Source organism: Ranitomeya imitator, chromosome 9 (genome assembly GCF_032444005.1).
Source record: "Ranitomeya imitator isolate aRanImi1 chromosome 9, aRanImi1.pri, whole genome shotgun sequence".
Taxonomy (NCBI): domain Eukaryota; kingdom Metazoa; phylum Chordata; class Amphibia; order Anura; family Dendrobatidae; genus Ranitomeya; species Ranitomeya imitator.
The window spans coordinates 40541521-40558734 of record NC_091290.1 but is presented as its reverse complement, the minus strand read 5'-3'; positions in this window follow the sequence as shown (position 1 = coordinate 40558734).

Sequence of the window (17214 nt, the reverse complement as noted above, 5' to 3'; positions counted from 1 at the left end):
ATTTTTCAATTTTTAAAATGCCCAATAATATTACATAGAAGGAACAAATACCACAACACCATGACCAGACCACATATTACCACCACAGTGATCGAATAATATCACATACAAGGAACAAATACCACAACACCATGTCCAGACCACATATTACCACCACATAGTGACTGAATACTACAATTCTGATCAGTAATTTTTAAAAAAGCACCATACTATCACCATAAGTGCCATTATACACAGGAGATCTGTACTTAGTATGCAGTGTCTGTGTACAGATAATATAGTGATCACTAGTGAAATTATACACAGGAGCTCTGTATACAGTGTATAGTGTCAGTGTATAGGTAACACACTGACTCACCAGTGACGTCTCTAGGTGAAGTCCTTCATCTTTCATCCAGCACAGACCGCCATCATTTCATCCAGCCAGGACTTCTCTCTGCAGGAAATAACACAGTTATCTCGAGCTCCGCTTGCAGAACACATTACTTAATTTTTCACAACTTCTACATTACACCACATGAAGAAGGCGACATAGTATCACTCTATACAGTAACAGGACCGCCCCCCATTTAAAACTGTATACTCAAAAAATAAAATAAATACATCACTGCAGTAATAATATCCCTAAATTAGCCCCTATGGTATTAATAATATCACCCAGCCTGGCCCCGTGTGTCTCATTCCTGGTTTCAGCCAGATATTCTCCCATCCTGCCCTCATGAGTATCCATTCTGCCCCATATGATCTCCTTATCCTGCCCCATATGATCGCCCCATGTGATCTCTCCATCCTGCCCCATCTGTCTCCATCATATCCATCCTGCCCCATGATCCTGCACGATCTGTCTCCAATTCTGCCCCCAGTGTCTCCAATCATGCCCCATGTCTCCATTCTGCCCCCTATGTCTCCAACCATGCCCCCATGTCTGCAATCCTGACACTTGTCTCCAATCATGCCCCCTGTGTCTCCATTCTGCCCCATCTGTCTCCAATCCTGCCCCATCTGTCTCCAGTCATGCCCCCATGTCTTTCATCCTGCCCCGTGTCTCCAATCATGCCCCGTATCTCCATTCTGCCCCGTGTCTCGCATTCTGCCCCTGGGTCTCACAGTCTGCCCCTGTGTCCAGCATTCTGCACCTGTCACTGTGTCCAGCATTCTGCCCCTGTCACTGTGTCCAGCATTTCTGCCCCACTGTGTCCAGCATTCTGCCCCACTGTGTCCAGCATTCTGCCCCACTGTGTCCAACATTCTGCCCCACTGTGTGTCCAGCATTCTGCCCCACTGTGTCCAGCATTCTGCCCCACTGTGTCCAGCATTCTGCCCCACTGTGTCTCGCATTCTGCCCCACTGTGTCCAGCATTCTGCCCCACTGTGTCTCGCATTCTGCCCCAATGTCCAGCATTCTGCCCCTGTCACTGTGTCCAGCATTTCTGCCCCTGTCTCCGGCATTCTGCCCCACTGTGTGTCCAGCATTCTGCCCCACTGTGTGTCCAGCATTCTGCCCCACTGTGTGTCCAGCATTTTGCCCCACTGTGTGTCCAGCATTCTGCCCCACTGTGTGTCCAGCATTCTGCCCCACTGTGTGTCCAGCATTCTGCCCCACTGTGTCCAGCATTTCTGCCCCTGTGTCCAGCATTTCTGACCCTGTGTCCAGCATTTCTGCCCCTGTGTGTCCAGCATTCTGCCCCACTGTGTCCAGCATTCTGCCCCACTGTGTCCAGCATTTCTGCCCCTGTGTCCACCATTCTGTCCCACTGTGTCCAGCATTTCTGCCCCACTGTGTCCAGCATTTCTGCCCCACTGTGTCCAGCATTTCTGCCCCACTGTGTCCAGCATTTCTGCCCCACTGTGTCCAGCATTTCTGCCCCACTGTGTCCAGCATTCTGCCCCACTGTGTCCACCATTCTGCCCCACTGTGTCCGGCATTTCTGCCCCTGTGTGTCCAGCATTCTGCCCCACTGTGTCCACCATTCTGTCCCACTGTGTCCAGCATTTCTGCCCCACTGTGTCCAGCATTTCTGCCCCACTTTGTCCAGCATTTCTGCCCCACTGTGTCCAGCATTTCTGCCACACTGTGTCCAGCATTCTGCCCCACTGTGTCCACCATTCTGCCCCACTGTGTCCGGCATTTCTGCCCCTGTGTGTCCAGCATTCTACCCCACTGTGTCCACCATTCTGCCCCTGTGTGTCCACTATTCTGCCCCTGTGTGTCCACCATTCTGCCCCACTGTGTCCACCATTCTGCCCCACTGTGTCCAGCATTTCTGCCCCACTGTGTCCAGCATTTCTGCCCCTGTGTGTCCACCATTCTGCCCCACTGTGTCCACCATTCTGCCCCACTGTGTCCAGCATTTCTGCCCCACTGTGTCCGGCATTTCTGCCCCTGTGTGTCCAGCATTCTGCCCAACTGTGTCCACCATTCTGCCCCTGTGTGTCCAGCATTTCTGCCCCTGTGTGTCCATCATCCTGCCCCCCGGGCCCCCCTGGATCGCAGCAGCTCTCAAAGAAAAAAAAAAACACAACTTCTTACCTGGCCAAGCTCCAGCGCCGGGTGAAGCTCCCTCTCCAGGCTCCACACAGACGCACTCGCCGCCGGGCCCGGCGGCTGACAATGACGTCAGACGCCGGCGACGCCGGCGAGTGCGCACTGCGGCCCTATTCAGCCGCCAGCCTCAGACTGGCTGGCGGCTGTTAACTATTGACGTGCGGGCGCGGGCCCGCACGTCAATAGTGTGCCGCTGCCGCAGCGCCTGCAGGGGGGGCCCGGTGACCAGATGAGACGGGGCCCGATGCGGGCCCCCTCTGCTCACCGGGCCCCATACGCCAGTCACGGCTGTCATGCCCTGATGGCGGCCCTGGTTAAGACCCTATATTTGTATATGCACTGGCATTTTACCTACATCTAGTACTGTATCGCTAGTTTAGCCGCATTGCACTATCACTTTATCAGCCCGCACCTTTTGGGGTAGCCTATAGCCTCCTTTTTGTTCTATATCAGTGTAGTTAGACCCTACATTTGTATATGCATTGGCACTTTACTTGTATTTAGTACTGTATCGTCAGTTTAGCCGCATTGCACTGTCACCTTATCAGTCCTTACTTTTTGGTGTAGCCATATTTTTTTAGCACACCTTATTAACCCCTTACCCCCTATTTATCACAGGAGTAGTCATTCATATGTTTTAGGAGCTATACCAACACTTACACGTATATATATATAGTGGGGCAAAAAAGTATTTAGTCAGTCAGCAATAGTGCAAGTTCCACCACTTAAAAAGATGAGAGGCGTCTGTAATTTACATCATAGGTAGACCTCAACTATGGGAGACAAAGGGAGAAAAAAAAATCCAGAAAATCACATTGTCTGTTTTTTTAACAATTTATTTGCATATTATTGTGGAAAATAAGTATTTGGTCAGAAACAAAATTTCATCTCAATACTTTGTAATATATCCTTTGTTGGCAATGACAGAGGTCAAACGTTTTCTGTAAGTCTTCACAAGGTTGCCACACACTGTTGTTGGTATGTAGGCCCATTCCTCCATGCAGATCTCCTCTAGAGCAGTGATGTTTTTGGCTTTTCGCTTGGCAACACGGACTTTCAACTCCCTCCAAAGGTTTTCTATAGGGTTGAGATCTGGAGACTGGCTAGGCCACTCCAGGACCTTGAAATGCTTCTTACGAAGCCACTCCTTCGTTGCCCTGGCGGTGTGCTTTGGATCATTGTCATGTTGAAAGACCCAGCCACGTTTCATCTTCAATGCCCTTGCTGATGGAAGGAGGTTTGCACTCAAAAGCTCACGATACATGGCCCCATTCATTCTTTCATGTACCCGGATCAGTCGTCCTGGCCCCTTTGCAGAGAAACAGCCCCAAAGCATGATGTTTCCACCACCATGCTTTACAGTAGTTATGGTGTTTGATGGATGCAACTCAGTATTCTTTTTCCTCCAAACACGACAAGTTGTGTTTCTACCAAACAGTTCCAGTTTGGTTTCATCAGACCATAGGACATTCTCCCAAAACTCCTCTGGATCATCCAAATGCTCTCTAGCAAACTTCAGACGGGCCCGGACATGTACTGGCTTAAGCAGTGGGACACGTCTGGCACTGCAGGTTCTGAGTCCATGGTGGCGTAGTGTGTTACTTATGGTAGGCCTTGTTACATTGGTCCCAGCTCTCTGCAGTTCATTCACTAGGTCCCCCCGCGTGGTTCTGGGATTTTTGCTCACCGTTCTTGTGATCATTCTGACCCCACGGGGTGGGATTTTGCGTGGAGCCCCAGATCGAGGGAGATTATCAGTGGTCTTGTATGTCTTCCATTTTCTAATTATTGCTCCCACTGTTGATTTCTTCACTCCAAGCTGGTTGGCTATTGCAGATTCAGTCTTCCCAGCCTGGTGCAGGGCTACAATTTTGTTTCTGGTGTCCTTTGACAGCACTTTGGTCTTCACCATAGTGGAGTTTGGAGTCAGACTGTTTGAGGGTGTGCACAGGTGTCTTTTTATACTGATAACAAGTTTAAACAGGTGCCATTACTACAGGTAATGAGTGGAGGAAAGAGGAGACTCTTAAAGAAGAAGTTACAGGTCTGTGAGAGCCAGAAATCTTGATTGTTTGTTTCTGACCAAATACTTATTTTCCACCATAATATGCAAATAAATTGTTAAAAAAACAGACAATGTGATTTTCTGGATTTTTTTTTCTCAGTTTGTCTCCCATAGTTGAGGTCTACCTATGATGTAAATTACAGACGCCTCTCATCTTTTTAAGTGGTGGAACTTGCACTATTGCTGACTGACTAAATACTTTTTTGCCCCACTGTATATACATAGACCGCTTTTTAGTGTTGTGTTGTGATCATTACAAATTCTGAGCCTGCTGGTGCATGAGTTTTCATTATTTATTGGATATGATTCCTTTTACGCACATGCATCTGGTTATTTAACCTGTATATGGATTGCTTTGGGGCTACTCTGCCTTGTTCCCATTTTTTCCTTGTATTGTATACATTCTCTACTACTTTGCTTTTAATTGTTATCAATAAAAATACTTTATATTTTATATTTGGTCGGTACTCCCCCTTCTTTTGGATATACGTGATTTTTGGTGGTACACCATATGTATTTGTTGGTCTATGTTTTTGGGTAAGTTATACTGGACCCTGTAGCGAATGGGTAGCCAGTGTAATGACTGGCACAAGATGGAGGCATCGGTGAAGTGGCTGGACAGAAATATGACCCTGGCTGGAGAAAGTTTGGTAAGAGGGAGACCGATCAGAAGAGAGTTGCAGTAGTCCAGATGAGAATGAATAAGAGCGACAGTAAGAGTCTTAGCAGTTTTAAAGGTGGGAAAAGGTCGGATTCTGGAGATGTTAAAAAAAACAAGGTGCAGGTGACAAGAGCGAGTGAGTGATTGGATACAGGGAGTAAAGGAAAGTTCGGTGTCAAATATGACCCCAAGACAGCGGGCATGCTGCTTGGGAGTTATGGTTGAACTCTCCAGGGTAATTTCAATGTTGGGTAGAGTGAGGTTAGTAGAAGGGAAAAACACAAGAAGTTCCGTTTTGGAGAGATTTCGTTTCAGATAGGGAGCAATGACCTTTGGATTTAGCTGTTATTAGATCATTAGAGACTTTAGTGAGGGCAGTTTCAGTGGAGTGTAAAGAGCGGAAACCAGATTGTAAGGGGTCTAGAAGAGAGTTATCCAAGAGATAGCGGATTAGACGGGAGTGGACCAAGCGTTCCAGGAGTTTAGAGATGAAGGAAAGGTTAGAGACAGGTCTGTAGTTAGCAGTGCAGTTCTGGTCCAGGGATGGCTTTTTAAGTTAAGGGGTAATGATGGAATGTTTAAATGAGGAGGGAAAGATACCTGAAGAAAGAGAGAGGTTAAATATTTTAGCCAGGTGAGTGGTGACCACTGGTGAGAGAGACTGCAGGAATGGGGTCACTGTTGCAGGTTGTAGGCAATATTTGTTGTTTTTTTTATGTGCATTTCCCTTTTTTGCATTTATCTTTCCTTTTAGCCGTTTTATATGCATGGATAGATGCTGGATTTTATACACCTGTGAGGCTGTGACAATGGGACTGGATGAAAAACTTGAATTCAGAGAGGTCTGACCTAAGACTCTTATCCATACTGTATAGTTTAATTGGCACATAGTTATGTAACGAAATTCTACATGGTGTTAAAAGGAAGACATTCAATGTTGTTTGGTACTGTTTTATGATACAATTTTTTTTATAGGAACTAGTGATGAGTGAGCGTGCTGGTCTAAGGTGTTATCTGAGCATGCTCGGGTGTTATCTAAGTATCTAGGGCGAGCTCGAAAAATCGGTTTGAGTCCTCGCAACTGCAAAATTTGCGGCTGTTAGACAGCCGCAACACATCCAGGGATTGCCTGTTTGTTAGACAATCCCTGCATGTGTTGCGGCTCTCTAACAGCTGGAAATCATGAAGCTGCGGGGCAGGGGCAGACGCTGACAGCCTGGCGCCTCCGTGCAAGAAATGGGTGGTAGAAAAAAATTGGACACCACGCGGACCATCAGTGTGACTTGCGACAAATACGCACACATTTTCCTAATTTCAGCCCATTGAGCCATAAAATTAAATGGGGAAAAGCAGTGAGAAATGTAAAGCCATATTCATGTCATACAGATGTCATATGAGTGTCATAAGAATACATCAGTGCGAGAAAATCGCATCATCGCATTGCAAACACATTACACACGGATGACCATACGGAGAACATATGTGCGTCTCTCGGCAGGGAGACTCTGACCGATTTTTCATACGTTTAGTGTGACCCCAGCTTTACTCTCCCTAATTAACGTTAAGGCTATGTGCACATGCTGCATTTTTGTTATAGAAAACATGTAAGGTTTTACTGTACAAGCAAAGTGAATGAGATCCCTGAAGTCTCATGCACACGTTGCTTATTTTTTCCTGTAGATTTGCAGCAGATTAAAATTTGCATAATGTCAATTCTTTCAGTGTATTTCATCCACACTAATGGGTACATACTAACGCAACAAAAGCATGTAAAAAATGTGGCAAAAAAATAAATTTTAAGCAGCATTGTTCCTGCCAACACATAAGGATGTGCAGCAGAATTTTCTCCTCCAAATCGTGAAAGTGTGCACATATTCATTATGAAGGGTCCTATGCAACTTACGCCCTCCTCTCCCACTCCCCAATAAATTTTAAGTCCCTGATAGCGTCCTCCCCATCTCACAATTCAGTATGACTCTATCAGGGACCCTCTCCACCACACAATTCATTTTACATCCATATCTAACGTCCTCCTCTCCCTCCCTCTGTTCATAAGTCAATTATATGTCCTCCTTATTCTCATCCCACACACCCCTCATTGTCCTTTCCCTTGTCTCCATCATTGTCCAAGTACTTATGGTCAGCAGGGTCCTCTCTCCTGTAGAGTGCAAGATCTTATCTTCAATAGGCTACTCTCTCCTATAGAGAGTAAGCTCTTATGGTCAGTGGAGTCCTCTCTCCCGTAGAGTGTAAGCTTTATGGTCAGCGGTTTCTTTCCTTTCGCTTGTAGAGTATAAGCTCTTATAGTCAGCAGGGTCCTCTCTTTCCCGTAGAGTGTAAGCTGTTATAGTCAGCAGGGTCCTCTCTCTCTCTCTCTCCCGTAGAGTGTAAAATCTTATCGTCAGTGGGATCCTCTCTCTCCTGTAGAGTGTAAGCTCTTATGGCCAGTGGGGTCCTCTATCTCTCCTGTAGAGTGTCAGCTCTTATGGCCAGTGGGGTCCTCTCTCTCTCCTGTAGAGTGTAAGCTCTTATGGCCAGTGGGGTCCTCTCTCTCTCCTGTAGAGTGTAAGATCTTATGGCCAGCGGGGTCCTCTCTCTCTCCTGTAGAGTGTAAGATCTTATGGTCAGTGGGGTCCTCTCTCTCTCCTGTAGAGTGTAAGCTCTTATGGTCAGTGGGGTCCTCTCTCTCTCCTGTAGAGTGTAAGCTCTTATGGTCAGTGGGGTCCTCTCTCTCTCCTGTAGAGTGAGCTACCTGTCCTACCAACTTGGGGGACAGAGAGAATGCATGAGGACCTTGTGTGAGGCCTAAGGTAGCAAAGGACTACACCACAGAGCCAGAGGGAAGGCTTCCAACCCCACCTGGTAAGGGGGACTCTCAACTCGCTTCCAAGCCGGCCAGACCACACCTGCATCCGTGATCTGGTACCCTGGACTGTGGCTGCCTGAATTCATCAGTAAACCAGGTAAAGAGACTGCAAACCTGTGTCCTCCGTTTCTTACTACATCACCCACCATCTTTATCTACACACTGGGAGCCCTGGGGACCCAGCTTCACCTGTGTGAAGTTATACCACCTTAGCTACCATAACATCACCCCAGAGGACCCCTTTAACCCGCTTCGTTCATCCTGGACCGAATACTACAAGTGGCGTCACAAACACAAACTTTATTCCACAAACCCCTTTAAAGACATTCCCTTTTGCTTGGGCGCCCAGGGCCACGGACCGGGTCGCAGCCATCGTGACCACCCCTTTAATAATGACCGCACCCGGTAGCGAGTACCCCTAGGCACTGGTGGGCGTTCCATTCCTCTCTCTATTGTAACGTGTAAGTTCTTATGGTCAGTGGGGTCCTCTCTCTCTCCTGTACAGTGTAAGCTCTTATGGTCAGCGGTGTCCTCTCTCTCTCCTGTAGAGTGTAAGCTCTTATGGTCAGCAGGGTCCGCTCTCTCTCTCCTGTAGAGTGTAAGCTCTGATGGTCAGCAGGGTCCTCTCTCTCTCCTGTAGAGTGTAAGCTCTTATGGTCAGCGGGGTCTTCTCTCTCTCTCTCTCCTGTAAAGTGTAAGCTCTTAAGGTCAGTGGGGTCCTCTCTCTCTCCTGTAGAGTGTAAGCTCTTATGGTCAGTGGGGTCCTCTCTCTCTCCTGTAGAGTGTAAGCTCTTATGGTCAGCAGGATCCTCTCTCTCTCCTGTAGAGTGTAAGCTCTTATGGTCAGCAGGGTCTTCTCTCTCTCTCTCTCTCTCTCCTGTAGAGTGTAAGCTCTTAAGGTCAGTGGGGTCCTCTCTATCTCCTGTAGAGTGTAAGCTCTTATGGTCAGCGGGGTCTTCTCTCTCTCTCTCTCTCCTGTAGAGTGTAAGCTCTTAAGGTCAGTGGTGTCCTTCCTCTCTCTTGTAGAGTGTAAGCTCTTATGGTCAGCAGGGTCCTCTCTCTCTCCTGTAGAGTGTAAGCTCTTATGGTCAGCAGGATCCTCTCTCTCTCCTATAGAGTGTAAGCTCTTATGGTCAGCAGGGTCTTCTCTCTCTCTCTCTCCTGTAGAGTGTAAGCTCTTAAGGTCAGTGGGGTCCTCTCTCTCTCCTGTAGAGTATAAGCTCTTATGGTCAGTGGGGTCCTCTCTCTCTCCTGTAGAGTATAAGCTCTTATGGTCAGCGGTGTCCTCTCTCTCTCCTGTAGAGTGTAAGCTCTTATGGTCAGCAGGGTCCTCTCTCTCTCCTGTAGAGTGTAAGCTCTTATGGTCAGCAGGATCTTCTCTCTCTCCTGTAGAGTGTAAGCTCTTATGGTCAGCAGGGTCCTCTCTCTCTCCTGTAGAGTGTAAGCTCTTATGGTGAGCAGGATCCTCTCTCTCTCCTGTAGAGTGTAATCTCTTATGGTCAGCGGGGTCTTCTCTCTCTCTCTCCTGTAGAGTGTAAGCTCTTATGGTCAGCGAAGTCCTCTCTCTCTCCTGTAGAGTGTAAGCTCTTATGGTCAGTGGGATCTTCTCTCTCCTGTAGAGTGTAAGTGGATCGCCCCCAGACACAGGGCCACGAGTTCTCGGTACCGGGCCTCTTTGGTTCGGTTCTGAGGCTGTCACAGTGGCTAGACCCGGTCCGCGACCCTGCTAAGGGGCATCCAATAAAGGTGGTGCAGTCTGTCAGGGGTTTGTGACGCCACCTGTGGTGTTCGGTCAGGGTGACTGACGCTGCTGTGGTTGTCCGCTGGGGTGATGGAATGGCAGCTGGATGTTATACCTTCCCACAGGTGAAGTATGTCCCCAGGGCTTCCCAGTAAGGTGGATGGTGATGGTGTGAGGTGCAGTCAATAATGAGGACACAGGGTTGCAGTCTCTTTACCTCTTTACTGAAGACTTCAGGATCCTCAATCCAGAGCACGTTTAACAGGGCTATCTGAGACCGGCCGGTCCGATGGGCACTTCCAGAGTTTCCTTCGCAGATTGAAATCGTTGCCTACCACTAGCGCCTGTGTGTTGTAGTCCTACCCTGCTGAGCATTCGGAACAGTCCTCACAACTGCTGTTCTCGTTCGTCGTTCTCTACAGCTCTCTCTCTTTCTTTAGTTCCAGATGTTGCTAGTTTCTCGTCCCCCAGATATGTTATGGCTAGGACGCACCTGTATGACGGGAAAGCCTGGAGGTCTTCCGGGACCCTAGAGATGCCCCTCTCCCACTGTTGCCCCCTATGTCTTCATAGGAAATTTAAGGTAGACAGCCAACCTATAATTAACTGTCCTGCGGAGTTCGAAGTAAGGCCTAGAGTCAGTTACTCCCGCGGTGTTCCGGCCACTGGCTACGCGCCTCAGTAGGATGTTGCCTCGGTCTCACGGCACGACTCCTACTGGTACTCCTTTGTGCTTGATCTCGTTTACACTGTTCCACAATATCCTTCCCTTCTTGTCTCTTTCTTAGGATACAGCCGCAAGGTAGTGCAGGCGCGGTTCCGTTCCGTTCTGTTCTGTTCGCTAGGCACCTGCCAGGTTCCCACGCCTGACAGGGACCCCCCGGTGTCTTCACCCTGCAACACCCCCTGCCACGGGATGTTGCCTGAATCCAACCCCGTCAGCTTCTGACTAACTTCCTCCCCAACCCCTAGTTTTACCAGTGTGAGGAGTGGCCCAATAAATAAAGCCTTTTTCTCCCCCTAGTGGCTGGAGTGTAAAGTGTAAAGTGTTCTGGTGATACCTGGTCAGGAGAACTCCTTTAGTGCCATCAGACGTACCATCACTCCCCTTGGTGGCAGAGTGTCATACTGCAACGACCAGATCTCTGGGGTGCTGCATAAGCTCTTATGGTCAGTGGGGTCTTCTCTCTCCTGTAGAGTGTAAGCTCTTATGGTCAGTGGTGTCCTCTCTCTCTCCTGTAGAGTGTAAACTCTTATGGTCAGTGGGGTCTTCTCTCTCCTGTAGAGTGTAAGCTCTTATGGTCAGTGGGGTATGTTCTCTCTCTTGTAGAGTGTAATCTCTTATGGTCAGTGGGGTCCTCTCTCTCCTGTAGAGTGTAAACCTTTATGGTCAGTGGGCAATTTCCTCAGCCGGGTCCTCAACGTCAGGAAAGTTACCACTTAAACTCCCCAATAACGCAGCATCATTGGCGATAGAAGAAACAGCTGAGTTATCGGAATTCCCTACCTTAAAGCCTGAAGAGCCAATAGTGCACGCTGCAGGGAAGATCATCTTGACTCTAATCAGCCTACTTAGCCCCTTACAGATAAGGGCTATGTCACATTAGATGTCCCGATTTTAATTTTTGCAAAACCCGATTTTTGGTTTACATTATTTTTTGCCCGTGATGTTTTATTACATCCAGTGTCAGACTGAAGAACATTGGGCCCACCGGAGGATTTGATTCTGAGGGCCCACCTTTCCCCCACTGAAGAGCCCCATAGCAACTGCAAGGTTGCACTATGAACTCTCCTGAAGGAGAAGCCAGGGCCCACCGGAGGATTCTCCGGTTTTCTAGTGGGCCAGTACAACCCTGATTACATCGGTAAAACAATCAGACCACTGTATATCTGGTTTAGGGAGCACTTTAGGTCCATTACATGAATCAAAGGCTCTCCGAGGCTGATAAAACATGTTCAGGATATTCATCGTTCAAAGCCTGAGGTTTTTCGGTTCACAGGTCTTGAGAGGGTTAACTGATCATGTGCACATGGGCGCAAGGCCCTTTGGGTTTTAATGATAAGATTGATATGTCTATATTTTTACTAAATGTATTGCGGTTTGTTGTCTTTTTTCTGTTTTCACCACATTTTATTGGCTATTGTGACGTAGACATGAGGTGTGTTCCCTAAAAAAGGTGCGGTGTGGTGTGACACGAAAGGGCCGTCGTCCTGCATGTAGTTTATATACTCCTGCATCCATAATTTTAAGTTGGTTTTGAATAAAACAGTTTTTTTTATGGGATGGTGAGTGCCACCTTTCTATTTCTGCTATACTGTATGTCTGTGCATTTGTCTCGTTTATACTATATACAATAAGGTGCAGAACGATTTGCAGATCTCACTTTAGCAAATCAAATAGGCTTAAAAAATAGGATGTGTGAATGAGCCCTTATGGACATTTCCCAAAACTCTTATCACTCCCTATAATAAAAAAGCAGTCATGAACTCTACGTTCCCTCTACATTTTGCATATAATCTGTGTTAATTATTCTACTGTTTTTTTCCCAGGGTAATGCCTGCGGCAAATCTCTGCATGGGAAGGAAAGTTTCTAATCCATCACAGACTATAGGGACTGAAGTGGAAACAGCCTCCTCACCAATGTGCAGTCTGTGGGGGATGACTAAAGCACTTTAATATTTTTGCAAATGCTTACAGTAAGATTTTCCAAGAAAAAAATGAAGCAAATATTAATTCACGGGAACTTCGCCTTATAATAAAACCTGAAATTTAAGGGCCATTATGGACACATATAAAGACTATTATTGCTGAAAAAAAACAGTAAGACAATAAAACAAGAAGCATAAGATACCTTCACAGCCACGGTTAACATAAGAGACCCTAAATATCACGAATAACAAAAGCAAAAGGCAACAAGCAGGACACAGACAATATCAGTAAAAGATTAAAGAGAGCCATTCAAGCAGATAAAGAACTTTATTACCAAAAGATATGTATAGAGATAGAAAGGGAACATCTGAGGGGCAAGACCAGGAAGGCATACCAAAAGTTCAAAGAGATTATTATTATTTATTTATATAGCACCATTAACCCCTTCATGACCTTGGCATTTTCCGTTTTTCCGTCTTCGTTTTTCGCTCCCCTCCTTCCCAGAGCCATAACTTTTTTATTTTTCCGTCAATATGGCCATGTGAGGGCTTATTTTTTGTGAAACGAGTTGTACTTTTGAATGACATCATTGGTTTTAGCATGTCGTGTACTAGAAAACGGGAAAAAAATTCCAAGTGCGGTGAAATTGCAAAAAAAAGTGCAATCCCACACTTGTTTTTTGATTCGCTTTTTTGCTAGCTTCACTAAATGCTAAATCTGACCTGCCATTATGATTTTCCAGGTCATTACGAGTTCATAGACACCAAACATGTCTAGGTTCTCTTTTATCTAAGTGGTGAAACTTTGCTTAAAAAAAAAAAAATTGCGCCATTCTCCGATACCCGTTGCATCTCCATTTTTCATGATCTGGGGTCGGTTGAGGGCTTATTTTTTGCGTACTGAGCTGTCATTTTTATTGATACCATTTTGATGCAGATACGTTCTTTTGATCGCCCGTTATTGCATTTTAATGCAATGTCGCGGCGACCAAAAAAGCTTAATTCTGGCTAATTTTTTTCTCACTACACCGTTTAGCGATCAGGTTAATGCTTTTTTTTATTGATAGATCGGGCGATTCTGAACGCGGCGATACCAAATATGTGTAGGTTTGAATTATTTTTTATTGATTTATTTTGGATGGGGCGAAAGGGGGGTGATTTAAACTTTTATATTTTTTTTTTCACATTTTTTTTAACTATTTTTTTTTACTTTTGCCATGGTTTAATAGCCTCCATGGGAGACTAGAAGCAGGCACAACTCGATCGCCTCTGCTACATAGCAGCGATTATCAGATCGCTGCTATGTAGCTGGATTGCAGGTGTGCTATGAGCGCCGACCACAGGGTGGCGCTCACAGCAGGCCAGGATCAGTAACCATAGAGGTCTCAAGGACCAATCATGTGACGGGGGTTAGCCATGCGCTCATTTCCGGCCGGATGGCTGGAAGCGCAGGATAAATGCCGCTGTCAGCGTTTGACAGCGGCATTTAACTAGTTAATAGCGGCAGGTGAATTGCGATTTCACCCGCCGCTATTGTGGGCACATGTCAGCTGTTCAAAACAGCTGACATCTTTGATGCGGGCTCACCGCCGGAGCCCTGCATCAAAGAGGGGGATCTGACCTCGGATGTACTATCCCGTCCGAGGTCAGAAAGGGGTTAATTCCATGGTGCTGTACATGAGAAAGGGTTACATCAAAATACAAATATCACTTACAGTAAACAAAACTAACAATGACAGACTGGTACAGAGGGAAGAGGACCCTGCCCTTGCGGGCTTACATTCTACAGGATTATGGGGAAGGAGACAGTAGGTCCAGGGTTGCAGTAGCTCCAATGGCGTTGAGGCGGCCGTGTGGTCTTTACAGGCTGTAAGCTTCTTTGAAGAGGTGGGTTTTCAGGTTTCTTTTAAAGGATCCAAATGTGGTGGATAACCGGATGTGTTGGGGCACAGAATTCCAGAGGATGGGGGATATTCGGGAGAAGTCTTGGAGGTGATTGGGTGAGGAGCGAATAAGCATGGAGGAGAGAAGGGGGTCTTGGGAGGATCGGAGATTATGTGAGGGAAGATATTGAGAGATTAGTCTGGAAATATATGAAAGGTTATGGATGGCTTTGTAGGTCAGTGTTAGTAGTTTAAACTGGATACGCTGGGAAATTGGGAGCATGTGAAGGGATTTGCAAAGAGGGGAAGCAGGAGAGTAGCGAGGAGAGAGATTAATTAGTCAGGCAGCAGAGTTAAGGACGGACTGGAGTGCTGCGAGAGTGTTAGAAGGTAGGCCACAGAGGAGGATGTTGCAGTAGTCGAGGCGGGAGATGACACATGTAAAGCGCCATGGAATAAATGGCGCTATAACAATAAATAATAATAATAATTAGGGCATGCACAAGTATTTTGGTAGAGTGAGGGTTGACGAAAGGATGGATTCTGGAAATTTTTGAGCTGGAGGCGACAGGAGGTGACGAGAGCTTGGCTGTGTGGTTTGAAGGACAGGGCAGAATCCAGGGTTACTCCGAGGCGGCGGATTTTGGGGATAGGGGAAAGTGTGATGCCATTTAATTTGATAGATAGATCAGGTAGGGAAGATATGCGAGATGGAGGAAAGATAATTAGTTCAGATTTGTCCACATTGAGCTTGAGGAAGCAAGAGTAGAAGAGGGATAATATGGCTGATAGACACTCTGGGATTCTGGAGAGCAGAGAGGTGACATCTGGGCCAGAGAGGTAGATCTGAGTGTCATCAGCATATAGATGGTACTGAAAGCCATAGGACCTTATGAGTTGTCCCAGGTCGAGTGTATAGATTGAGAACAGTAAGGGCCCAAGGACAGAGCCTTGAGGGACACCAACAGAGAGGGGGCGAGATGAAGAGGTAGTATGGGAGTAGGAAACGCTAAATGTGGTGTTGGTAAGGCATGAGGAGATCCAAGATAGGGCGAGGTCTTTGACCCCAAAGGAAGAGAGGATCTGTAGTAGGAGGCAGTGGTCAACTGTTTTGAAGGCAGAGGACAGGTCTAGAAGGAGGAGTATAGAGAATTGTCTGTTAGCTTTGGCTATAAGTAAGTCGTTAGTAATTTTGGTCAGGGCTGTCTCAGTGGCATGGTGGGGACGGAAGCAAGATTGTAGGTTGTCGAAGAGAGAGTTAGGTGCAAAGTGAGAGGAAAGTTCAGCATGGACGTGCTGCTCAAGGAGTTTGGATGCAAACGGGAGCAAAGATATGGGGCGATAGCTGGGCATAGCGCTTGGGTCAAGTGATGGCTTTTTGAAAATAGGTGTGATTGTGGCATGTTTGAAAGCAGTGGGGAAGGTACCAGAAGTTACTGATAGGTTGAAGAGATGGGTTAGGGATGGGATTAGTGTGGTGGTGAGGTTAGGGAGGAGGTGGGATGGGATGGGGTCAAGTGCACAAGTGGTGAGGTGTGATTTGGAGAAAAGATGAGCAAGCTCCCCTTCATTGATTTTGGAGAGGGAAGTTATGAGGTTTGGGCATTGGTCTGGTATACAAAGGGGTTGTGGTGGTTTGACGACAAAGATTTGCCTTGTTTGGTCGATCTTATTTTTGAAGTGCGTGGCAAAGTCCTCGGCAATGATTAGGGAACTCGGAGGGGTCAGTGGTGGGCGGAGGAGGAAGTTAAAAGTGTTGAACAACTGTTTGGGGTTGTGGGATAAGTAAGATACGAGGGTTGTGAAGTAGGCCTGTTTAGCAGAGGTGAGAACTGATTTGAATGCAAGTGTTGCTTTCGACAACACTCGACCAACGTTTTAACCAAGAGTGGGAATATTGAAAGACGCCATCGGGCACAAACTAACTGAGCCAGAACAGATCAAGGAAAGATGGAAAGAATACACAGAGAACCTCTACAAGAACTCCTCAGTGATACAAGAAGAAACTGAGAGTGGAAATTATAGAGAGCCAATCATCCTGAAAGTCATTGCTACAATAAAGCTTCTATTAAACAGCAAAGTGCCTGGATGTGACAATATTCCCACTGAGCTAATAACGTTTTCTGAAGCAGCAGTTGATGTCTTCACATGCCTGTATCAACAGATATGGACAACTGGTAAATGGCCCAAGGACTGGACAAGATTGATGTGTATTCCTATTCCGAAGAAGGGAGATGCTACTGGCTGTGGAAACTATCTGACTATTGCAATCATACCTCATGTGAGTAAAACACTACTGAAGATCCTACAATGACCACAACAGCCTTACTTTGACAAAGAGCTCCCAGAGGACAAGCGGGATTCAGAAAAGGCAGAGGAAACAAGTGATGTGATTGATAACATTAGATGGATAATGGAAACTTCTAAAGACTACAAGATGTATCTTTGCTTCATCGAATATAGCAAAGCCTTCAACTATATTGATCACCAGAAGCTTTGAAATACCATGAAGTATAAGGATGTTCTGAATCATCTAAAATCAGCCCCATTGGAACCTTTACATTGACCAATAAGTAACAGTCCAAATGGAACACGGAGATACGGTATGTTAGAATTGGAAAGGACCTCAAGGGTCATCTGGTCCAGCCCCCTGCTCAATGCAGGATTCACTAAACCATCTCAGACAGATGTCTGTGCAGCCTCTGTTTGAAGACTTCCATTGAAGAAGAACTCACCGCCTCTCGTGGTAGCCTGTTCCACTCATTACCCTCACTGTCAAAAAGTTTTTTCTAATATTTAATCTG